Raw genomic sequence first — 26,204 nt, 5'->3', positions numbered from 1 at the left:
CCTAGAAATTCCTGGAGATTTGGGAATGGAGCTTGGGAAGGGAAGGGACCTCTGTGGGGTACAATGCCATAGAGTCCACTCTCCAAGGCAATTATTTTCTCCAGGGATCTGATCTCAGAATTCTGGAGATTAGTTGTAATTCCAGGAGATCTCCAGATCTCAATTGACAGTTGGCAGTTTTAGTTTCAGAGCCAGAATGGTGAAAACCTTGTTCCAGCAATTCATTGTTTTCACTTCCCCTCAGGCTTTTAACTGAAGAGTACTATCTTTTAAACCTATTTTTGGACATTTTCTAGGTTGAACATTGTTTCATTAATATCATTTTTGGGATCACTGGTGTTTGGTTTTGTGCTGTTTTTATGTTCTTGCAGGGCTTTTAAAAAGATATTTTATTAATTGTCACAATAACCAATAACTATTTATAACGATGTAATAATTGTGAGTGGTCACACAAAAATAAATTAAATCATGTTAAATAGTTATTTTTAGTGTACATTATGGTCTCATTGGGTTTTAGTGGCTGCTTTGGTTTTGCTGTATTGTTTTATCTGTGAGCCATCACAAGTTCTCTGGAGAGGAACCATTTAAATGCTCTAAATAAATGAATGAAACTGTCCCCTATCCTGCAGTGAGGACTTCCCTTCTCTCTAAAACCCTCCTCTCCACATTTTCCTTCAGGATGAACAGTTGTTAAAAGATTTCTCTCATCAAATCCATTTTAAAAGTCAGAAGTGATATTCATATTCATGTTAGGCCTCTTCTGACATTCCAACCCATTCCCATAAATGGGGAGCTCACCAGACATGTATATTGGGAGCATGCACCTCAATATGTGTTATCGCCATCTCATGTGAATTGGGCAGCATATGGTTTTTCCACGCATGTACAGCTTCCATTCAAACCAACCAGAACACTGATTTTCCACGTTTCTGGTTTGCAAGAATGGAAAATCCATGCATTGCCCAATCCATACAAGATGGTGACCATATATTTTGGGTGCTTTGCAGGTAGAGTTGCCAACTCTGGGTTGGGAATTACCTGGATATTTTGGGGGGAGGGGCAGAACCTGGGGAAGGAGGGGCTTGGGGGAAAGGTAGGACCTTACTAGGGTATAATGCTATAGAGTCCAGCCTTCAAATCAGCCATTTTCCCCAGGGGAACTGATCTCTCTCATTTGGATATCAGTTCTAATTTTGGGAGATCTCCAGGCCTCACCTGACAGTTAGCAACCCTAACTGCAGGGATTCATGAATTTCGGTACATTTGATTGGTGGGCTCCTCATACGAATGGACCTCTGTCTGCCAAGGGCTACTGGGGAGACAAAACTGCAAAGGATAGGCTTCCTAAATCCCCCGCCTGGGCGGGGGACCCCGATTTGGAGCCTCCTCCCCCCGCTCCCCAAAAATCCGGAAAGTGCGGGGGGGAGGGGGAATGGCGGCCCTTCCCACCCAGCCCCGATCCCAGCAGCTTCTCCTGCCCTTTCCCTTCCCACCGATCCCCGATGCTTCTCCTCGTCCCTTCCCTTCCCACCCCGGATCGCAGCAGCTTCTCCTTGCCCTTCCCTTTCCACCAAGTCCCGATCGCAGCAGCCGTTCTTCCATTTTTCCAGGCTGCTTCCCACCCCCAGTCAGCTGGCTGGCGGGGGGGGGATGCCCCTCCCCGCCCGCAAAGGACCTTGTGCCTTTGCACCTCCAGAGGCTTGATTAAAAGGCTTCAATTTGGGATGGTGTGTCTGTGTTGCTGTGAAGAAGCTGGCAGCAACTCGTGAGTATAGAGGCCAATCCCCTGCATCAGATTTGCCAGAAATGGGGGGGGGGGGAGGAGAGGGAAACGTCTTCATTATTCCCTATGTGGAGATCGATTCTCGTAGGGTATAATGGGGAATTGATCTGGAGGTTTCGGGGGCTCTGGGGGAGCTGTTTTTTTTAGGTAGAGGCACCAAATTTTCAATATAGTATCTAGTGCCTCTCCCCAAAGTACCCCCCAAGTTTCAAAACGATTGGACCAGGGGGTCCAATTCTATGAGCCCCAAAAGAAGGTGCCCCTATCCATTATTTCCTATGGAAGGAAGACATTTAAAAAGGTGTGCTGTCCCTTTAAATGTGATGGCCAGAACACTCTTGGAGTTCAATTATGCTTGTCACACCCTTATTCCTGGCTCCGCCCCCAATGTCTCCTGGCCCCACCCCCAAAGTCTTCTGGCTCCACCCCCAAAGTCCCCAGATATTTCTTGAATTGGACTTGGCAACCCTAGCAAAGGATGTGGAATACATAACATTAAAATGGATTCCCCCTCATTTCAACAAACACTAAAGTTCACCAAGTTCCCAACTTCTGCTCAAAGCAACATGTACCTGGAAAGAAGAAGACGACGACACTGGATTTATATCTCGCCTCCACTACAAATCTCAGAGTCCTAGAGCAGCTCACAATCTGCTTTATCTTCCTCCCCCACAACATTCACCCTGTGAGGTGGGTGGGGCTGGAGAGGGCTCTCACAGCAGCTGCCTTTTCAAGGACAGCCTCTGCCAGAGCTATGGCTGACCCAAGGCCATGCCAGCAGGTGCAAGTGGAGGAGTGGGGAATCAAACCTGGTTCTCCCAGATAAGAGTCTGCACACTTAACCACTATACCAAACTGGCTCTCAACAGAACTGGTAGCCAGTCCCTCCCTCGCTGTGCCTGAGAAACTGAAGTCAAAAGCTGAGACTAATCTGAAACCCAGCCCAAACCCCACTGCAGATATTTGCAGTGCAACTTTTTAGAGAAACTTATTTTCATAACAAGCAGCACAGGGGGATAGGTTTTTGTCATGTGTCTCATTAAAATGTCAAGGGAGGCATATAGAGCCTTAAGAAATCCCTTTCCCCAGCTTGTACTGAAAATATCACTGTCACCCGTCATCTGTTTGCACTCATCAAATTTCCAAGATGACTTATTTTATCATATTCACACCACCCTTCATAGATGCATTTAAAAAATGATTAACGGCACTTAAGGCTCCGGGCAAGTATCTTATCCACTTTGCCAGCAACAACTCTATGCTAACAAGATGGCACAGGATGGAAATATGGCATAAATATTCTAGCTGGTGCCTTCACAGTTCTGCTGAGATTTGGGTTTCCCTCCCCAAGTGAGTTCTTTGCCCTGTGGATGGTCTTGAACATATTACCATCTCCATTTTAGCAAGGAGACCAACCTACCCTGAATTGGAAGTCCCTCTACCATGACAAGGGGACACCTAAACAAGCCACTGTGTCGCAGTTTCAAAACAAACGCTCTTTTCTGACTTGCCAGAGGGAAAGAATGCTGACAGATAATAACTCTATACAGTGAAGACTGAGATAATATATGTGAAGTTTTTGGAACATTCCCAAGCGGTAGATATTCTAACAATGGCTTGATTAAGAAAACCTACGTAGAGTTAAACGCATATTGATGATGGTGGAAAGCACTACCCAAGACTAACTCTGTTTAGCTTCTAAGATCTGACAAGATAGGGTTAGCCTGGGCCTTTACATGATTATTCAATAATTAAATTGGCACAGGAATAAAACTTTCCGCATTCTTTTTTGTTTGTTTTAGACATGCCTTATTTTGGACTCTCAGCAGTGGAGCTCCAGAACTTCTAAATTTTATTGTGCTCTTTCTTTCTTAACCTTCCCCCCCGCCCCCCAAAAAAAATACTTGCTTCTGGGCTCCATTGTTCAAACCCCTTATGAGACTTTTGCTAAACTCTAAGATTTGACAAACTTTCTAATATTTCCCCCCACAAAAAATAGGAAAAGAACCAAAACATACAAAGCATAGATGGAAATCTTCCTCATGCCACTGTGACCACATAGGAGAAAGTAATTTTAAAAGAATGATGGAAATAAGGTTGTATTATGATACTTATAATTCAAGAAGCCTTTTAAGGTAGATGCTGAACTGATATAATTTAGTACACCTTCCGGTGATGTTAGGAGTGTGTGGCATATGCAAATGAGTTGTGCTAATGAGCTCCGGAATCTCTTTTTCTATGAAGTGACCCCTGGTTTTAGATGATAAACCTTTATGTCACAATAGGAATCATGATAACTAGGCAAGGCATTACCTCATGCGGGTAAGGATAAAGAAAGCCTACTCTATTACTGTGTGGGCCCACTAGTTTTGGTTTTACCAAGACAGCCAGTGGAATGGAATGGTTAAGAAGTGGGATTGTGAATTAAGATCCTCACATTGCCATGAAGGTAACAGGGAGCCTTGGGTGAGTCTCAGCCTTTCTCAGCTTAAGTCACCTCACAGAGCTGTTCTGAGGAGAAAATGAGGAATGCAGAACAATGTGGAGGAAGGGTGTGCTGAAACTGTGATTGTGATATCATGACTGAATTATTTAAACCATTGAGAAATAGTTTAATTCAACTAAACTTTTTAAAATTTCTATCTGCAGTTTTGAAAAAGCGTTCAGATGAATTGACAAAGATATTTTTAGTCACTTAGATTAAAAGATCGACTATGAACTGCCGCCCAGATTACTACTTTAACATGTTTGGACATCTGCCTTTTCCTATGAAGTAAAGGTACTGGCTAGATTGTTTTCTAATGGCCAGTTATATTTGAGTTTTAAAGAAGACAGATGATTTCTTTTGATGTACTTTGTGGTCTGGCATTTTCCATTGCCCAATAAGATGACTTATGAGCAGGTTTCAGGCATTCAGGGTGCATTCACACTACACTAAATAATGTGTTTTGCAACTGGATTTTTACAGTGTAAGAACAGCAAAAATCCAGTTGCAAAAAGCATTAGTTAGTGTAGTGTGAACTCACCCTTCCGGTTCAAATTCTGGGTAGATTTGGAATTGCTGCGTAGGGAGCCAGGGAATTTGCCAGGGAGCATTGGCAAAAAGGATTCCAAATAACACTGCAATTCTCACCCCAAGGACTAATAATGGTAAACAGGATAGATCTCTAAGGACATTCAGACTTCAGGAATCTAGCATCTGTACTATAGAATTCCTTGACCCTTTTATATAGCCAAGAAGACAGATCCAGGTGGGTAGCTGTGCTGCTGTCCAGCCTCTGTCTATAAGTTTGAATGGTTATCTTCCATTTCATTGTATTTGAAGAAGTGTGTGCGCACACAAAGACACCTTGAATAAAACTTTATTGGTCTTAAAGGTGCCACTCAACTCTAAATGTGTTTTATACCCAAGAAATATAGGTAGAGGACTAGCACATATCTTGGTAATGTAATTATGCACATTCATTTTACATTTTCAAAGCATAATAAAAATGTACAAGAATTATATTGGGAATAGGAGCTATTTTAACTAAATTAAGGGACCTTGGGCCAGTTGTAGAGATGTAAGATTTCTGGAAATTTTGAAGCAAAAACAAAAAACAAAAAAACCCAGTGTTTTTCCGGGGGGGGGGGGGGGCGGAGAATGGAAATTTTTGGGAAAATTTTTAAAAAAGCTACATTAGCACTTTTTCTTTTCCGGATTGAAAGTCATTCTGTTACTTTAGGAACATAAAATATGACTATGGACAATTTTACTCGGCATGAAATTATCACAACTAGCATATTAAAAATATAGTGTATCCAAACAATTACTACAAACAGAATTTACTTTTTAAATAATATTTATTGGTAATTGTAACAAATGGAGCAACAATCTCCTGAACTGTTTACTAGTTTATGTGGAACAGACAAAAAAGCCTCCACAAAACAATTTTTAAAAATCCAAAAGTAACAATTATTCATATTTCCTCTCCACAGTATTAAATAAAAATAAAAAACTCATTCTCATAAAAAGAATTGAAGAGGAGGGAAGTGTATAGAAGGGAGTGTAGGACTAAGTTTCAATGAATGGGCATGACCTAGGACTTGCTTGTCCTCAGTGCATAGAAATTAGAATAATCGGATACCATACATATTTTTTAGAAATGATTTGGAAAATATTTGAACACCTTGTCTTAAAATATTTTATTCATCATGTTAAAATAAAACGTTCCATAATCAATTTATTTTCTATTCTATTTTTCAATTTTTTGGAAAAAGACAAAAAAGGCTTCAGGAAAAAAACTGGGTTTTTTCCGGGCCTTCACATCTCTAGCCAGTCATACGCTCTTAACATTGGAAATGACTGGTGCTTACACAGGGGACTACCTTTACTTTTTTTTTTAACACTCTCAGCCTAACCTACCTCATAGGGTTGTTTTGAGAATAAAATGGAGGAGAGAGGAGAATGATGTAAACCGCTTTGTGTCCCCATTGGGGAGAAAAACGGGATATAAATAAAGCAAATAAATAAATTCTTGCTTCAGCAAAACTGTTGATGAAACTGAACAAGTCAGTGCAAGAGAAAATCCTCACAGATTTCACATCCTCAAACCACCACAACATTTCAAAATTCAGCAAAATTCAAGGAAAATCTAAAGCAAGGGTGTCAAACTCATTGTTATGAGGGCCGGATCTGACATAAATGAGACTTTGCTGGGCCGGGCCATGTGTGTCATAAAATGGAATGCCAGGTAGCAGAGATACAAACTTTATAAAGGACACAGACAAATTTTTTTTTAAATGTAAAACATGCTTAAAACATTAGCACTTGTTGGTCTTAAAGGTGCTTTCTTTGTAGCTCTCCTGTGCAATCCAGACTCTCTCAGCTGCACAGCAAAGCTACTGAGCCTCTCTTCCTTCTATTGGGAGAGGCTCCTCCCCATCCTGGTCCCCTGGGGAAGGAAGGAAAGAGCCACAGCTTCCTTTGAAGCAAGCTATCCCTCCCCCACCCTTCCTCCCCAGGGAAGGAGCCTCAGCCAATGGAGAAAATAGAGGCTTTGCTCTGTAGCTCCTGTACGATTGAGCAAACATGGCAAATCAAGCTGTGATGCAGAAGGAAGCAAGAGAGAGGGAGAAGGAAGCAGATGACAGACAGTTGCTCAGGGGGCTGATAGGAGCCTTCTGGGGGCCTGATTCAGCCCCCGGGTTGCATGTTTGACACCCCTGGTCTAAAGGTTTCACAGAATATTCAAGGCACATGGAGGGGAACAGCAGAGTTTCAAAAAGACTGGCGCCATTTTCCCAGATAATTTCTCACATGCCCGGTAATTCAAAGTGTGGCTATACATTCTGGGAAGCCTTTTGAATGCTGTTTGATTTATGATCAAGCATTAAGAGCTGGTTGTAGAAAGTATTTCTCTTATCTAGTTTCAAATCTGTTCATGACATGAAGAACTGTAAATATCACTAGGATTAAACATTTGTTTTGGCCAAAGGGACCTATGGGAAGGATTTGCACAAGAAAGAACATGACTAGTTTTTTTTTCCTTTCAAGAATGCAGCTTAGCCTCTCGTAGTAAGAGAAAACACTTGCATGTTATTACAAAAGAAATCAACATATTTATTCTAGTGGACCACAACTACATCTGCCTGATACATTTTTATCCCATCCTCCTTCTTTCAAAGAACTCAGGGAAGCTTACATGGTTCTCTCTTCCTCCCATTTTTTCCTGGTCAAAGAACCCTGTGAGGTAAGTTAGGCCAAGGAAGATTTAACTGTCCTAGGGTCACCCAGTGAAAGAAGATTTGAACTTAGATCCTTGTCTAACACTTTAACTCTTACACCACACTGGCTGTACTATTAATATAATTTTTAAACCCACAGTTTAAAACATTTCAAGTGGGAGTTTCTAAAAGCTGAGTTCTACAACCATTTTCAGTGGGGTAGGGTGAGGGCCAGTCATACTAGCAGGCCTCGGATTCAGTGGGAGCTCACAGTAGCACAGCTCCTGAACTTTTCTGAGAGTTCCACCTCCTCCTTCTGAGAGTTCCACCTCCTTGTCCATTGAATAGTAGGTGCAGCTGCGTAACAATCCCTGGATGAGTTCCACCACCTATTTTTCTACAAAATGACCCCTGCATCCTAGTGTTCCTCAAATGATAAAGAAGTCTACAATGGCAAGGCTTTTTTTTTGTAGCAGGAACTCCTTTGCATTTAAGGCCACACACCCCTGATGTAGCCAATCCTCCTGGAGCTTACAGTAGGTCATTTTGTAGAAAAAGAGGTGCTGGAGCTTATTAGCACAACTCATTTGCATAACTCATTTGCTTGTGCCAACATACCCCTGACATCACTGGAAGGTGTACTAAATTATATCAGCTCAGCATATACCTTAAAATGCTTCTTTTATTATAACTGTCATAATAAACCTTACTGCCATTGTACTTTTTAAATTACTTTTTCCTATGTGGCCAGAGTGGCATGAGGAAGATTTCCATCTGTCTGTTTTATATGTTTTGGTCCTTTTTTTGTGGGGGGGAAATATTAGAAAGTTTGTCAAATCTTAGAGTTCAGCAAAATTCTCACCAGGGGTTTGAACAATGGAGCCCAGAAGAAGAAACAGGATTTATATCCCGCCCTCCACTATGAAGTTCAGAGTCTCAGAGTGGCTCACAATCTTCTTTATCTTTCTCCCCCACAACAGACACCTTGTGAGGTGGGTGAGACTGAGAGAACTCTCACAGCAGCTGCCCTTTCAAGGACAACCTCTTCCAGAGCTATGGCTGACCCATTCCAGCAGGTGCAAGTGGAGGAGTGGGGAATCAAACCCGGTTCTCCCACATAAGAGTCTGCACACTTAACCACTACACCAAATTGGCTTGTGGGGGGAGCCCCACTTCTGAAGAGCATCAGTGTGCCCATTGTCATGCCAGGCATGTCATAAGGGGGATGCTCTAGCATTTGGGTAAAAACTCTGTGATGACCATAGAGTTCCCCCCAAATGATAGAGCGTCTCTGCATGCTGTGCCTGGCATGATGATGTCACATAATTGCACCAAAAAGAACCCAAGGAATAGGACAACCTCTTCCCCCACCGGCAGCCAGGTAAGACCTGGCAATCCTAAACTGGCTTCCTGCCCCTATTAGGCTCAATGACAAGCAACAAAAAACCTTACTTCCCCCTGCCCCCATAAGATAAAAGATGTAAATGAGACTGAGTTGTGTACAAAGGTTATTCACTGTTCTTGATGCAGAATGTGAATTATGTGGGAATAGATTTTTTTATATATATAGTGCAAAAAAAGTCTGAGAGGAGAGCATGTCCATACTCTCTTCCACCGCGATGCAGGGATTTCTCTCTGCATTGCACTCCTCTTCTCTTACATTTCTGTTTAACTAGGATAATTTCCAAAATCGATAACCAGAGTGATCAGGATCTTGTTAATAAATGATCAACCGTAGTTGATGCTACTGTTTTTTTGGAGGGAAATTATTTATTTCAAATATTTCTAGGCCGCCTCTTCAGACTTCACCTTGAGGCAGCTTATAATTAATTTCAGAGCATCCCTAGATTCTTTGTTTTAAATGTCAGCCTCATTTTCAGAAGATGGGCAACTTTTAAGGTTGCTTGTATTCTAAACAAACCAATATTATCGAGCCATCTCTGTTTTACACACTTTCCCAAATTCCTATAGAATTGTGATCAAAGAAAACAACCTTGCAACTTAGGGCATTTTCAGTGCGAGAAATAGTACCATGTTAACCAACATGTAAAATTTGCAACTCACTCACACATTCCTCTGCCTGCACCTCCTGGAGGAATGTGTGATTTCTTGGCACCTCGCTGAGATTTTTGACCTTAACATTTAGCAAAGAAGAGAGCAGTAAAAATGATAAATTAATTTAGAGAAGGAAATCAGGAACAGTCTGTACTAGCAAGGTGTTTTTTTTTTAAGCACAGGTAAAAAGCAAATGGGAAATTCGACACAAATTCTCAAACATTCCGAAGCAAGCAATAAAACAGATCTGAAAAACTTTTCCAGAATTATTATTGCTCTTCCTTAACCCACCAGCTACTTTTTCCCTTTTATTATTATCTCCTCTTTCAGTTTCCTAGGAAAACGCTCCATGCACCAGCTTTTAGTAAGAGAGGTGGGATAAATTCCCAGTGATTGTACCCCTTGCCCAGTAGCATTAATGCCCCAAATTTCAGCAGGATAATAGAAAGGGTCCCAGTCTTATTTATTTTTTTATTATTTACGTTATATTTATATCCCACCCATTCTATGCAGACTCAAGGCATAAAATACACAATAAACAATAAGCAATATTAAAACAATCAAATAACTTGCAATGGTGCTACTTCAGGTGGTAAAGGTAAGAGCCCTGTGGTGCAGAGTGGTAAAGCTGCAGTACTGCAGTCCTAAACTCTGCTCACAACTTGAGTTCGATCCCAGTGGAAGCTGGGTTCAGGTAGCCGGCTCCAGGTTGACTCAGCCTTCCATCCTTCCGAAGTCGGTAAAATGAGTACCCAGCTTGCTGTGGGGAAAGTGTAGATGACTGGGGAAGGCAATGGCAAACCACTCCATAAAAAAGTCTGCTGTGAAAACGTGAAAGCAACATCACCCCAGAGTCGAAAACGACTGGTGCTTGCACAGAGGACTACCTTTACCTTTTTACTTCAGGCAGATCATATAATATGTTCCTTTCTCAGTGCGTACAGATCCTAGCCAGTTAGTACTAAAGCGCGATAGATCCAGATGTGGCAATCCTTTCCTATTAGATGTTATATGCCATCTGAAACAGTTCAGTCTTGCAGGCCCTGCGGAACTGCGATACAGGGCCCTGATGGTTTTTGGGAGGGTGTTCCAAAGTATTGGAGCCACAACCAAGAAGGCTCTTGCTCTGGTGGAATTAAGCCTAGCTTCTTTTAGCCCAGGGACAGCCAAAAGGTTTTGGGAGCGTTGATCGCAGTGCTCTCTGGGGAACATGTGGGGCAAGGTGGTCCCGCAGATAGGTAGATCCTAATTACAGATCAAGGTAATTCATGCCATATGACTCACTATGTGGGTATGAAAGTTGGACAATAAAGAAAAATGGCAGGAAGAAAGCAGATTCCTTTGAAATGTGTTGTTCATGGAGAGTTTTAGAACAGATACCATGCACTACTAAAAAGACAAATAAGTGCGTTCTAGATCAAATCAAGCCTGAACTCTCCCTAGAAGCTAAAATGACTAAATGAGATAGGAAGAGAGCCGCCCTGAGCCTGCTTCGGCAGGGAGGGCGGGATATAAATGTGAAAAATAAATAAATAAATACATTTATACCCCACCCTTCACTAGCCAAAGTGGCTTACAAATCTCCTTTCGCTTCCCCTCCCCACAACAGACACCCTGTGAGGTAAGTGGGGCTGAGAGAGCTCTTTTCAGAACTGCTCTTGAACAGAACAGCCTTGAGAGAACTTGTGGTTGACGCAAGGTCACAACAGCAGGTGTATGTGGAAGAGTGGGGAATCAAACCTGGTTCTCCCAGATAAGAGTCCACACACTTAACCACTACATGAAACTGGCACTGGCTATTGTTATTTTGGTCACATTATGAACTGTCAAGAGTCATTGGACAAAAACAATCATGCTAGGCAAAGCTGAAGGCAGCAGGAAAAGAGGAAGACCAACATGAGATGGGTGGACTCAATCAAGGAAGCCACAAGGCCCTCCGTTTGCAAGATCTGAGCAAGGCTGTTAATAATAGAACTTTTGGGAGATCCTAGATTCATAGGGTCACCATAAGTCGGAAGTGACTTGACAACACTTCACACACACACACACACCCCTACACTCTTACCAGTCATCAAAATTCTCCCTTGTAGACAGTCTGATGGTATTAAATCTGCCCTGGAGAGATGGGTCCATGAAAGAGAGACAGTCAGAGCAAAAAAGGTACCAAGGAACCTTCCACAGCAGGAATTTCTAGGGCTTTTTTTGTAGAAGTCCAGCAGGAACTCATTTGTATATTAGGCCACAACCCCTGATGTCACCATTGTTTCGCACAGGACTCTTTTTGTAGAAAAAGCCCAGATGAACTGATTTGGATATTTAACAAAAACAACAACCTTTATTGGCATAATAGCATAGATGTGCACAATCAGGAAGGGGGGGAACATATATTACCCCAACATTTGAAACATTCCCCCCAACATTTGAAACATTCCTCTCCTCTTAGAAGCACAGCACAGAGTCACAGTCTCAATGATCTCAGGGTTATGAGAGGACAATAGGAAGAGTCTTACCACCATCAGATTATCTCTCATGATTTTGAAGAAGAGGATCTAAGTAAATGGCACAAATATCACAGTAAAATGTACAATGCAGGAGAACATGTGTTTTTTTTTGTAGCAGGAACTCCTTTGCATATTGGGCCACACACACCCTGATGTAGCCAATCCTCCGAAAGCTTACAAAAAGAGCCTTGTAAGCTCTTGGAAGATTGGCTACATCAGGGGTGTGTGGCCTAATATGCAAAGGAGCTCCTGCAAGAATTCCACCCATGGGCACGGCCATTCCAAACTTGTTACTTCAGATTCTGGCACCGTTAAGCGTGCACTTCCCAACTTCAGTGCTGGCCAGGCTGCAGCTATTGCTTAGAGAAAGGACTTGTAGAACTGATTTAGGAGGCAGACATTAATGCATGTTAGGGTCACATCATCTTTCACAAATTGCTTCTCAGCTACGTTAATTCCCCTCCCCCTGAAATATATCAACAGATGTTTGCCAATCACTTCTCCCACCCACTCCCTGACATTCTTAACACTTTATAGCTGCAGGAAAACAGGTATCTGTGGGGATTCTGCCACATGTTGTTTTGGACGCTACAAATCCACCAAGCTACACCAGCGTCTTAACAGTAGTGGATATCAGAAGGGTATTATAGACATTCCAGAGAACACGTATCTCTGGAAGTGAATGCTATGCTAAAAACTGCATGCAAAACATCATCCTAGAAGTCTTCTATTTTTACAAATCTGAGATGCAGTAGACAAGAGCTGTGTAACAAGATGCTCATTGCTAAACTTAAAAAAAAACCCTGATATTCAATCGTTTTGGAACAAGAAGCCAAACTAAGTTAAGGAAGGGCTGCTGCCAACTGTAGCATAGAACATTTTTTAAACAATCAGGAATAGCAGGGTTGTCAACTCCAGGTTGGAAAAATTGCTGGATATTTGAGCGTAGAGCCTGGAGAAGGCAGAATTTGGGGAGGGGAAGGGCCTCAGTGGGGTACATTGCCACAGAGTCCCCTTTTCAAAGCACCCATTTTTTCCAGGTAGGGTTGCCAAATCCAATTCAAGATATATCTGGGGACTTTGGGGGTGGAGCCAGGAGACATTGGGGGGTGGAGCCCGGAGCAAGGCTTTGACAAGCACAATTCAACTCCAAAGGGAGTTCTGGCCATCACATTTAAAGGGACCACACACTTTTTAAATGCTTTCCTCCATTAAAAATAATGAAGGATAGGGGCACTTTCTTTTGAGGTCATAGAATTGGAACCCCTTGTCCAATCCTTTTGGGGTATTTTGGGGAGAGGCACTGGATGCTATGCTGAAAATCTGGTGCCTCTATCTCAAAAAACAGCCCTTCCAGAACTCCAGATACCCGCAGATCAATTCTCCATTATACCCTATGGGAATCAGTCTCCATAGGGAATCATGGAGTACCCAGCAGACATTTCCCTCCCCCCCTCCCTGCTTTCTGCTGACCCTGAAGCGGGGGGGGGGGAGGGCCGCCAAACCAGGGGGATCCCCTGCCCCCACCTGGGTTCTTCCCCCCACCCCCAACAAGTTTTGCCACTCTCTCGTTCAAATCTGTTTAAATAACTCTTTAGCAAATCTTCTTCTTTTGTACCACCACTCTGGATTTGTGGCACAACACTAGACACGCTAGCTCATTTTCACAGCATGTTGGCGGAAGGAAGCCCTGGGGAAAATGCCACACTCTAATTATTCAACCTATCAAAATAGGAATGATTCATTACGTTTTGATAAATCCGGCTGCAACTTCGTGACCCGTCTTAATCACGAAGAAGGATCAATACACTGCTGGCAGCTAGACTGCGTTATGCGCTTCTAATGGAAGTAAATAGCCAATAGGAGGGGTGGAGGAGGAATCTTTACCAAGAACGAGAAGAAAAATCCCCATAACTTCAATCTGCATTTAAAAAAAAATTACCTTGTGACCAGACACCAGCTGCCTGAACAAGGGGAAAAAAAGGTAAAGGTAGTCCCCTGTGCAAGCACCAGTCGTTTCCAACTCTGGGGTGATGTCGCATCACGACATTTTCACGGCAGACTTTTTACGGGGTGGTTTGCCATTGCCTTCCCCAGGCATCTACACTTCCCCCCCAGCAAGCTGGGTAATCATTTTACTGACCTTGGAAGGATGGAAGGCTGAGTCAAACTGGAGCCGGCTACCTGAAGGCCACCACAAAACAGACAAGGCCGTGGAAGAATGTCAAGACTTGCATAGCAATCCCACAAATTCCACTAGGCAGAGACCGGAACCTAATTACGGGATCTTTGCAAAGCAAGCAAGAAACAATTACTCAGGGAATTCTAGCTGAGATGAAGGGTGGCCATCTCTCATAACACGAGGGAAGAGCCAGGGGTCGTTTGGTAGAAAAATAGGTGGTGGAGCTCATTAGCATAACTCATTAACATATGCCACCCCCCATCAGCCAAAAGCAACCCAACGCAAGAAAGGAGAGCCCCAGACAAGCAAGGCCAGCTTGGGCTGGGTAGAGATCCAGCCAGCCCAAGCAGGCCTCGCTCACCTGGGGTTCTCCTGGGCCTTGCCCCCCTCCCCCCAGTCAAAAGATCAGCAAGCCACCTGCCACCCAAAATCACATAAGAAGTGGAGAAGGGTGTGCAGGCTTCTCCACGGGTTAATGAGGGCTGCTGGGGGCGTGGCAAAGCCCCTGGTGGTTGGCTGCCTGCCTGCTCTCCTAATCCAGGGATTGTTGTGCAGCTGCACCTACTATTCAATGGACAAGGTAGGTGGGGAGGAAGATGGGGGACCCTCAGAAAGGTTCAGGAACTGCACTCCTGTGAGCTCCTGCTGAATCAGGCCTGGGGAGAGTAACTGACGTTTGAGGGAAAGGAGGGGGGGAAATGTGGCTCAGAGACGCCATCTTTGATTACCTAATCTTTGTGCTGCTGCCACATGGAAGCTCTGCTCTGGCGTGGCATGGGAAGGGGCACCCACAAGATGTCGTCTGCTTTCCCGATTTCCCCTTGCTTTGCTCAGATCCCCAGTCTGGTTTGACAGTTATCATTTTGGAATGATCACAGTCACAGCACCTTTGGATGAACTTTTGGATGGAAAGGCCTGCATTTTTGAAGGTCCAGCCTATATCAGTGCTATTTTTCGTGCATTAGCTCCCTCCACAGTGTTCATTCTCATTTATGCTCCTGGAGGGCTTTTTTTTAAAAAACACCACTAATTGTGAGATCACTACAGGAAGAAGAAGGAGGATGAGGAGAAGAAGAGTTGGATTCATAACTTGCCAATCCTCCCCTGAGTCGGAGTCTCAGAGTGGCTTACAGTCTCCTTCCCTTCCTTTCCCCACAACAGACACCCTGTAAGGTACGTGGGGCTGAGAGAGCTCTGAAAGAATTGCTTTTGAGAGAACAGCTCTGAGAGAATTGTGATTGGCCCAAGGTCACCTAGTTGGCTGCATGTGGAGGAGTGGGGAATCAAACCCAGTTCTCCAGATTAGATTCCACTGCTCTTTAACCACTACATCATAGCTGGCTTTCTTATGAGAGATGGCCACAAGATACCTTTCCATTTATACCTCCACAAGGGTAACTTCCACCTTTTCTTATTGGAAGACTGTTCCACATTGGCAGCACTTACTACTAATGAAAATACAAGTTTGCCTCTTAAATGGGAGAAGAAAAGCACTTGGCAACAGGAGCCTGCCTCTGGTGGACACGGCTAAAAGTTACTACGTAATCTATTTCGTCAACGGGATTGGCAAAGAACACGCCGGTCTTAGTGTTCGGGCAACAGCCTCTACTGTAATCTTCAGCATCTCCAGCAGTGATGGCAAGTAAAGCACTTTCATAATGTCCAGAGGCAAAATGCTGCAAGGCATTTAATATCTGACCTGGGAGAAGACTGCCACCCCACATCTCTAAAGAGCTATGATTACTATATGATCACCATCAGGAAAAGAATCCGTCTATATTAAAGACAGCACCATAAAATGTTTTTTTTAGAACGTTTTAATTGTAATTGTATTTTATTGGTTTTTAAATTGTAAATGCAAATATTTAAATTGACTGTTAGCCGCCCTGAGTCTGCTTGCGGAGAGGGCGGGATAGAAATTTAAGGTAAATAAATAAATGAAAAGTGCTAGATCTTGTATTTTTACAGATGACAGCTGGGAATTCAGAGGAACGAGTAGATGATGGCACCCGATCATTATAATGCTATAGCGCAGTAGTGATCACCATTCTAAAAAATGGAGGGAGGCGGGAAATGCCAGGGAAATCGTGGTATGATGGCAGGGCGGGGAGATGCCAGGATAATGGTGGCTGACCAAGGATAGTGGGTACAAAAGTCTGGCACTGATGTTCCTTGCCAGTGTGAATGCCTCTGCTTGTGCTAGCAGTCACAAGCAAACAAAAAAAAAATGTAATGTAGGGATACAGCCCTATTCTCCAATGTTCCTCTTTTTAAAAAATGAATTTAATTTTTTTGCAGTCAAGTCACACCTGACTTTTGGCAACCCCCATGGGTTTTCAAGGCAAGAAACATTCAACGGAGGTTTGCCATTGCCTGCCTCCATGCCATAACCCTGCTATTCTTTGGTGTCTCCCATCCAAATACTAGCCAGGGCCAACAGAAGTCTAGTGTCCAGATCACGTGAGGTGATGGTATCGCTTTACTCTGCTCTGGTTAGACCTCACCTAGAATATTGTGTTCAGTTTTGGGTACCACACTTTAAGAAGGATACAGACAAGCTGGAACATGTCCAGAGAAGGGCAATGAAGATGGAGAGGGTTTGGAGACCAAGTCATATGAAAAAAAAGTTGAAGGAGCTGGGTAGGGTTAGCCTGGAAAGGAGGCGGCTGAGAGGTGATATGATCACCATCTTCAAGTACTTAACTTGAAGGGCTGTCATAGAGGAAGGTGCAGAATTGTTTTCTGTTACCCCAGAAAGTTGGACCAGAACCAACAGGTTGAAATAGGGTTGCCAATCCTCCCCTGGTTTGGAGGCCCTCCACCCACCTCAGGGTCATCAGACAGACGGGGGGTGGGGAGGGAAATGCCTGCTTGGCACTCCATTATTCCCTAGGGCAGGGGTGGGGAACATAAGGCCCGAGGGCTGTTTACGGCCCCTGAGATCACTTGGTCTGGCCCTCGGGGATTGCTGGGCTGAGCGCCCCCCCCTCGTTCTCGTGGGCATTTTGAAGGACTGCTGCTGGGGAATGTGGGTTCCCTTAAAGGTCTGCTGGGAGCAGCTGAAGGGAGGGAAGGAAGGCTGGCAGGGGTGGAAAGTGGGAGCCAGCTACCACCAATTCAATTTGCACGTGATTATCCCAGATGGTGTGACCTAATGTACTAATATTAGGGGATGTGGTCTAATATGCCTGGACCTAGGCATTTGCCTAGGGCAGCAGGACAGTGTGTGTGTGCGCGTATGCGTGCTGAATTAGGCTCTCCCCACGTGACTTCAAATTAAAAAAAAACAATTATTTGCTTTAATTTTGCCAGCCTGAATTGTTCTCCCTTGGTGGAGCACTGTTTTTAAGTTGATAATTTTGTATGGTCCGCGAATGATGTTATAAATATCCAAATGGCCCTTGGCAGAAAAAAGGTTCCCCACCCCTACCCTAGGGAAACCGATTCCTATAGGATATAACGGAGAATTGATCTGTGGGTATCTGGGACTCGGGGGGGGGGGGTTTGAGGTAGAGGCATCGCATTTTCAGCATAGCATCGGATGTCTCTCCTCCAACTTTCAAAAGGATTGGCAAGGGGGTCCAGTTCTATGAGCCCCACAAGAAGGTGCCCCTATCCTTCATTATTTCCAATGGAGGGAAGGAATTTAAAAGGTGTGTGGTCCCTTCAAATGTGATGGCCAGAACTCTCTTTGGAGTTCAATCCTATTTGTCACAACCTTGCTCCTGGCTCCACCCCCAAAGTTTCCTGACTCCACCCCCGAAAGTCCACAGATATTTCTTGAATTGGACTTGGCAGCCTTACCCGGGAGGTTCTATGATTCTCTGACTCTGCTTACCTTCTGAGATGTAATGAGATCAGGCTAGCCTGGGGCTACGCAGAAGTCAGAAATGCCCCCAATCCCACTCCAACAAACAGCTAATTTTCAACAATGTTAAAATCCTGAAAGAACGTTCCCGTGATCGCTGAGCTTCTGGCGTTGGCTCTTTGAACTTGTATCACACTTTGGCAGTGTGGCACCGGGAGCCCCATTCAGCTCCTTTACGACACAACGCATGAAAAAGCCTCGTCCGGGGTGGCAAATTGTCCATCTCCCCTAATCTCAGAGAGAATACTATTGTTCAGCAAGCGGTAACTATGAGGAGGACAAATTAAGCTCTTTTCCCGCACAAGTGATGAATGAGCCCGCTCAGAAAAGCTGTGGAAAAACGCCAGGGGTGAGTATTCTGATGACAGGTACTCTAACACGCTCTGTTCAAACAGATGTCATTCTAATACTTGAGTCGGTGGGTATTTTTTTTTTTTTAAAAAAACCCCTCAAAAATGGAGCAAAACATTCTGCTTACAGGTGAGAGTCACCAGTGCTTCTGCCGTGCCGGGCAGGGCCAGATGGAAGCACAGCATGGAGGAAACCAGGAAGAATTTGCCCGAAAGTGTTTGTTCCACCGTAGGGAAAATGTTTCCCGTGTACCTCAAAAAAAACCCCAGCTGCTATCACTGCTAGGGCAGCAGACATGTAACCTACAACTGCGTATGGGGAAAGAAAGGAACAAAACCCAAGGATAAAATTCTGTGAATCGTTTTTTCAGCAATGCCTGGTATGCTGGAAGAAAACAAACACTCTCCGTTTGTTTTCTTGCTACGCGATACCCATTTTGCAAGACTTTGTAAAAATGCAACTATTGCAAAGACATGTTCAAGACAGTGTCTCCTACAATTCACCAGGTTGTCAACCCATTTCGTTCATTCATTTAACTTATATCCCACCCTCCCTGGCAAGGCAGGCTCAGGGTGGCTCACATTCAAGGTCATTAAAACCAATATTAATATAAGCCAAGCATAAAAATAAGAATACATAATAAATAAAATATATAAAACGTATCGTAAAACAATGCCAGGGGTTATTTTGATCTAGTAACGGAATATATTGATATTTCGGTCGATACTGGCTGTCCTATTAAAAGACAAGTCCCACAGTCACAATAGAGCAGGGGTGGGGAACCTCTGTCCCGAGGGCCGTATATGGCCCTCAAGGTCACTTGGTGTGGCCCTAGGGGATTGCTGGACCGAACTGAGCCATGTGGCAGCCTCCCTGAGGCCTGGCTGGCCAGCGAGGATCATGGGGCCGAGCTGCGCTGAGTAGCAGCCTCCCCAGGGCCAGGCAGGGATCACAGGGCCCTGATGTACTGTGCGGCAGCGGCTGGCCAGAATTGCTGCAGGGCCTGGAAAAGTTACTGTCACAGTTCAGTTTGCACTTGATTATCCCAAATGGTGTGGCTTAATATGTTAATGAGTGTGTGACCTAATATGCTAATATTAGGGGATGTGGTCTAATATGCTACTGAGTACCTGCTGGGCTTTTTCTACAAAAAAGCCCTGGACCTATGCATTTGCCTAGGGCGGCGGGCCGTGTGTGTGTGTGTTTGTGTGTGCCAGATTAGGTCCTCCTCACATGACTTCAAATAGAAAAACAATTATTTGCATTAATTTTGCCGACTTGAATCCTCCTCCCTCGGTGGAGCACTGTTTTTTAAGTTGATAATTTTTCATGGCCCGTGAATGATGTTATAAATATCCATATGGCCCTTGGCAGAAAAAAGGTTCCCCACCCCTGCAATAGAGTATTCCAGGTGGGCCAATTGGTGTCTGTTTGGGCCAGTTGGTATAATATCTGTTGTCATAGATTTCAGTTCAGAAATGCCTGGCGGAAGAACGCCGCTTTGCAGTCCCTGCGGAACTGTGTGAACTCTCACAGGGCCCTAAGCTCTTCCGGAAGCTCGTTCATGTCACATGGTATCATCTGTACTAGTCTTTTTAAGTTCAGGTGGGTAGCCGTGTTGGTCTGAAGCAAGGGAAGAAAGTTTGAGTCCAGTGGCATCTTTAAGACCTACAAAGTTTAATTCTGGGTATAAATTTCCTGGTATTTTATCTAATTTGATTTAAAAAGCGTGAAGAAGTGTGCATGCACATGAAAGCTTAGACCCAGAATTAAACTTTGTTGGTTTTAAAGGTGCCACTGGACTCAAAACTCTGTTCTAGTATTTTAAAACCCTTTCTTCTCCTGCAATTAAATGGCTGGTTCGTTTCTACACCAGGATTCATAAGGGTCCACACAACCAAGAAGGTGAAATGCAATGGAAGTCCCAGGGTCACACTCACTACGCAGAGGCAGGTAATGACAAACCACCTCTGAACGTCTCTTGCAGGGATGGCCAAACTTGCTTAACATAAGAGCCACATAGAATAAACATTCGATGTCTGAGAACCACAAGACATGAATGCTGGAAGGGAGGGAGGGAGAGAGGGAGGGAGAACAGCTCTGTGAGAGCTATAGCTGACCCAAGGCCATTCCAGCAGCTGCAAGTGGAGGAGTGGGGAATCAAATCTAGTTCTCCCAGATAAGAGTCCTCACACTTAACTACCACACCAAAATGGCAAATCACCTCTGCTCATCTTTTGCCTGGAACATCCTGGGACTGGGGGTTACCACAAATCAGCTGTGAGACTTAATGGCTGCTTCTTCTAACACAACATACCAATCATGGGGAGATATTGTTGACATAGGTAGGCGTATAGTACTTGTGTACTGTACGACCCATGTTTAGGGTTCCCAGGTCCTCTAGCCATTACATATGATGTCCCCGATGTGATGACATCATCCAGAAATGCCATCATTGTGTCGGCACTGTTAGATGCGATGCTCTGATTTTGGGGCAAAAACTCTATGGTTATTTTGACGTCAAAGCCATAGAGCTTGCCCCAAAACCAGAGCGTTGCCATGAGACGTCCCCGATGTGATGACATCACCCAGAAGTGACATCATTGTGTGGCGACATCCCTGTGTGGGGGTGATGGATCAAAGCCGCTCCCCAAATGGGAGAGCTCCCATTGAGACCTGGGGGCTGGCAACCCTACCTGTGTTAGCAAAAGGGATTTCAGAGAACGAAGTGACGAGCCACAAAGAGACTAGAGAACCCCAAGCGAAACATTTAACCTTATGAACTATTGTAATATCATTTGATGACTTCAGGACTTCAAGAGGTAAGCTTGAAGAGCAGCCAGTGTTCCCTTCTGAATGTTTTTTTTCCCCCTGCAGCTCAACGGAGAGGTTTTTAATTTTTTAAAATCCTGAGTAATTGCCACCTGCTGTTCCGTGCGGCTTCTGCTTTGTGCGAAACTTCACAACAAATCTAATTAGGCTAATTCTAGTCAGATTAATACTTCCTGCCTTTCAACCCCGGCTGTGCCCCATGCTATGGGGCACAGAATTAAATGGGAAGAAGACAGGAAATATTGATTTCTGTGCAGGCGTGCATTTGTTTTTAAAATACATTTTCACTGCAGGGTGGAGGAGGGCTTGGAATTGGAAGAGCATTCCTGTCGTTCAAATTCATGCAAACGGGAATCGTTTTCCAAACAGAAAGGGGCTGATTCCTTTTCAGCTTGAAATACACAGTGGTTGCTAGAGATGCCAGGCTCCAGGTGGGACCTGGAGATCCCCTGGAATTACAGCTCATCTCCAGATTATAAAGGTCAGTTCCTCTCCAGGAAATGGCGCTTTGGAGGATGGCCTCTGTGGCGTTGTACCCCATCTTCCTCAGGTTCCACCCTCAAATCTCCAGGAGTTTCCCAGCCTGAGCTGGCAACCCTACAGCCCCCATTTCTTGCCAGTGTCCAGGGGGAACCTTTAAACCCTTGTGGTTAGAAATGAGGTGATATCCCACATTGGCAGGGGTGGAATTCTAGCAGGCGCTCCTTTGCATATTAGGCCACACACCCCTGATGTAGCCAGTCCTCCAAGAGCTTCCAAGGCTCTTTTTTGTAAGCTCTTAGAGGATTGGCTACATCCGGGCGGGGGTGGTATGGCCTAATATGCAAAGGAGCTCCTGCTAGAATTCCACCCTTGCACATTGGTATGTGAAATAAAGTGAGTTCAGTCAGCTCTGAATCAACCAAGAACACTTATTGCAAGAAGAAACCATCACGAACAGCACAGGCACTTCACTCATTATATACACTCTGGCCATGGTTAACCAGGTAAGCTCTTGGAGGACTAGCTACATCAGGGTGTGCCACCACTGGAAAAGCTCTGTCTCTGGTTGCTATCTGATTCATTTCTGGAGGAAGAGGCATAGAGAGCAGGGTTTGGGAAGCAGATCAATGCAGGATCAGCCTAGAGCCATCCCTGACACATAAATAGTGATGTTCACGCATGCTCCTGTTTACTGGTCAAGCACTACTCAAAAAGAATCTTGTACATGTAAAGTTCATCAACATTTATGCAGCATTATCAGTCTTGATGCACCTATGCTCAAAGGCACATCACAGGTCTTTTTTTGGAGTAGAGATGCCAAGTGCTACCTGGCTCCTGGTGGCGGAATCTTCTATGGTGCCATAGAGTTTTTGCTCAAATTGCTAGAGCATCCCCTGTACGATGTGCCTGGCGTGATGATGTCACTTCCGAATGCTGTCATCGCACCAGGCACATTGGTGATGATGGAGCTCCTTAGGGGCAGGGAGCCCGCTGCCAGTCAGCTCTGTGCTGGCAGTTTGCAAGCCCGAAACCAGGGGAACCCTCATCCCCAGCAAAAGACTGAGAGGCCTGTTTTGGAGCGCATGGCTGAAATGCCAGAGCCTTGGCTTTTCCAGTGTCATTTCTCTCTCTTGTAAATTCCTATTTCTTTGGAAAGGCGCTGTTCTGCATGTGTTTTGCTGCCTCTAGACCAGCGGCCCCCAACTTTTTGGCACCAGGGACCAGTTTTGTGGAAGATGATTTTTCCATGGACTGGTGGGGATGGGGGTTGTCACGACTCAGGGGGGTCTTACCAATTGCTGCCACCACTAGGGTTGCCGAGTCCAACTCAGGAAATATCTGGGGACTTTGGGGGTGGAGCCAGGAGACTTTGGGGGTGGAGCCAGGAGACTTTTGTGACGTCATTTCCTATGATGTCATTTCCAGGTCAAAGGTCAAGTGATGTCACTTCCACCCATTCCAATGATGTCACTTCCAGCATCGAAACCCCGCCTCCTCATGTGATGTCACTTTTTGGGCACTCTCCCAAACCTGCCTGTTCCTGTGAAGCAATGTCCATTTTTACAAAATTCAAACACTGTTATATATCACTTCCCACCCCCACCTTTCCCCCATTTTACATTACTTTCAATTTATATCCCGCCCTACCCCACCTAAGCGGGCTCAGGGCGGCTCACAACACAGAATTCTAACAATAAAATCAAGAATTAAAATACATTAATAATTTACACAGTAAAAATAAACACGATTCATCAGCGTACTATCCTACAGTCTTCCTTAAAATTCAGATTCAGATGCCAGTGCAGGCCTCTTTCCAGTGTAGGCCTCTTTCCAGTGCAAAAATAACCAAAAGCTTTAAGAAATATAAAGTGCTTTAAGTTAAACATTTAACCATTACAAAAAAAAACCACACACACCAAGCAACCAGCATATGTCAAACAAGTGAATAAAACCAGAGAAACTGTCATAATTTGAGAAACATAAAGTGCTTTAAACATTTAACAATTACAGCAACAAAAAACAATCGAACAGCACACATCAAACAAGAGAACCTTAAACACGTGAAGCCATTCCCAGTCTGGTTAAGACTCAGTCACTGCTTTCTTCTCAGGTCACACACAATTGCAAGCTTAAGTAGCTCTTAGACAGACAGACACCAGTGCTGAGTAGCTTCTTTCAAAAACTTGAGAATCAGTTTGGTGCAGTGGTGAAGTGTGCAGACTCTTATCTGGGAGAACCGGGTTTGATTCCCCACTCCTCCACTTGCACCTGCTAGCATGGCCTTGGGTCAGCCACAGCTCTGGCAGAGGTTGTCCTTGAAAGGGCAGCTGCTGTGAGAGCCTCTCAGCCCCACCCACCTCACAGGGTGTCTGTTGTGGTGGGGGGAGGGCGGAAGAGAAAGGAGATTGTAAACCATTCTGAGACTCTCAGTGAAGGGCAGGATATAAATCCAATCTTCTCCTCCATGGGTCTCTTCTCCATTTAATTTTTATACCAACCCTGTGGGGCAGATTAGGATGAGCGTGTGTGACTATCCAAGGTCACCCAAGCAAGCTTCCATAGCAGAGTGGAGATTTGAACCTGGATCCCACAGAACCTAGCTGGACAATCTAAGCATGACACAACACTGGTTTTAAATGTTTTGCTGTTTCAGGGAGGAACACTAAAGATGCAAATAAAATCTAAATTGCTTGAGGAGTATTTAATTCTGAAATATATGGCGATGGCTATCCAGATGGTTTGACCTGACCTGGCCTGTCTCTCTACTTTAGATGCATGTGGATTGATTGTGACCACTCCCTGGAATGGGAAAGGCACACACAATCTGTCTTTATTAAGACTAACCCTGGGAATCTCTAATATCTGGTTCTGAGACTGCATCCTGGTTTGTGACAAGATGCCAAAACTGGATGGCAGACCTGGCCTGCACCTCTCGGGCAGCAATCCTGTGCACGTGCAAACTAATTGGTATTGTATTTTTAAAGGACGCTTGAATGATGCATTTCTATTAAAAAGACACACAGTGATGCATGTTGATAAAAAGTAGGAACAGGATCCATGCTCTGTTAAGCACATGTATTGCAAGACTCAAGGCAGATGGCAAATATTAAAACTACTGATCAGACAGCATAAGACATCTGACAATACAATAGGACTGGGATTACAAAATTAGAAAATAATGCAAACATAATAATAATAATAATAATAATTTTTTATTTCTATCCCGCCCTCCCCGCCGAAGCAGGCTCAGGGCGGCTCACAGCATAAAATACACATTACATCAGTTTACATTATAAAAACATGGTTAAAACAGTTATAAATTATTAAAATTAACATAACAATATGGCGTTGTAAACATTAGATTTCGTAACATCAGATAATAAAAACATTTCCAGCAGCATACCTAGCTTTATTGCTGATTCTATCGCTAGTTGAAGGCCACCTTGAAAAGGTGGGTCTTACAGGCCCTACGAAATTGATCTAAACATCTTAGGGCCCTCATCTCCTCGGGGAGTTGGTTCCACAATAATGGAACGACGACCGAGAAGGCCCGATCCCGGGTGGCCTTCAGTCTGGCCTCCCTTGGCCCAGGGATATTCAACTGGTTTTTCCCAGATGACCTCAGTGCCCTCTGGGGCTCATATGGGGAGAGACGGTCCCTCAGGTAGGTAGGTCCTCGGCCATATAGGGCTTTAAAGGTGATAACCAGCACCTTGTAGCGAACTCGGTATACCACTGGCAGCCAGTGCAGCCCGCGCAGCCCCGGCTGTATGTGCTCCCACTTTGGGAGCCCCAGCAACAGCCTAGCCGCCGCGTTCTGCACCAGCTGCAGCCGCCGAGTTCGACACAAGGGCAGCCCCATGTAGAGGGCGTTGCAGTAGTCCAGTCTCGAGGTGACCGTAGCATGGATCACCATTGCTAGGTCACGGCGCTCCAGGAAGGGGGCCAACTGCTTTGCCCGTCGAAGATGAAAAAACGCAGACTTGGCAGCGGCCGCTATCTGTGCCTCCATTGATAATGAAGGCTCCAGAAGAACCCCCAGGCTCCTGACCTTATGTGCCGCTTTAAGCTGCACACCGTCAAGGACCGGCAAAGGGATTTCCCTTCCCAGGGCACCGCGACCCAAGCAAAGGACCTCTGTCTTCGTTGGATTTAACTTCAGCCCACTCAGTCTGAGCCAACCTGCCACGGCTTGCAGTGCTAAGTCCAGGCTTTCTGGGACGGAGCCAGGCCGACCATCCATTAGTAGATAGAGCTGGGTGTCATCAGCGTATTGGTGGCACCCAAGCCCAAACCTCCGGGCAATCTGGGCAAGGGGGCGCATATAAATGTTAAACAACATCGGGGAGAGAACTGCCCCTTGTGGCACCCCACATACTAGTGGGTGCCTCCGGGACCGCTCCCCCCCAATGGCCACCCTTTGTCCCCGTCCTTCGAGGAAGG

Source organism: Heteronotia binoei, chromosome 8, assembly GCF_032191835.1.
Source record: "Heteronotia binoei isolate CCM8104 ecotype False Entrance Well chromosome 8, APGP_CSIRO_Hbin_v1, whole genome shotgun sequence".
Classification (NCBI taxonomy): domain Eukaryota; kingdom Metazoa; phylum Chordata; class Lepidosauria; order Squamata; family Gekkonidae; genus Heteronotia; species Heteronotia binoei.
Note: the sequence above shows the minus strand (reverse complement) of the source record.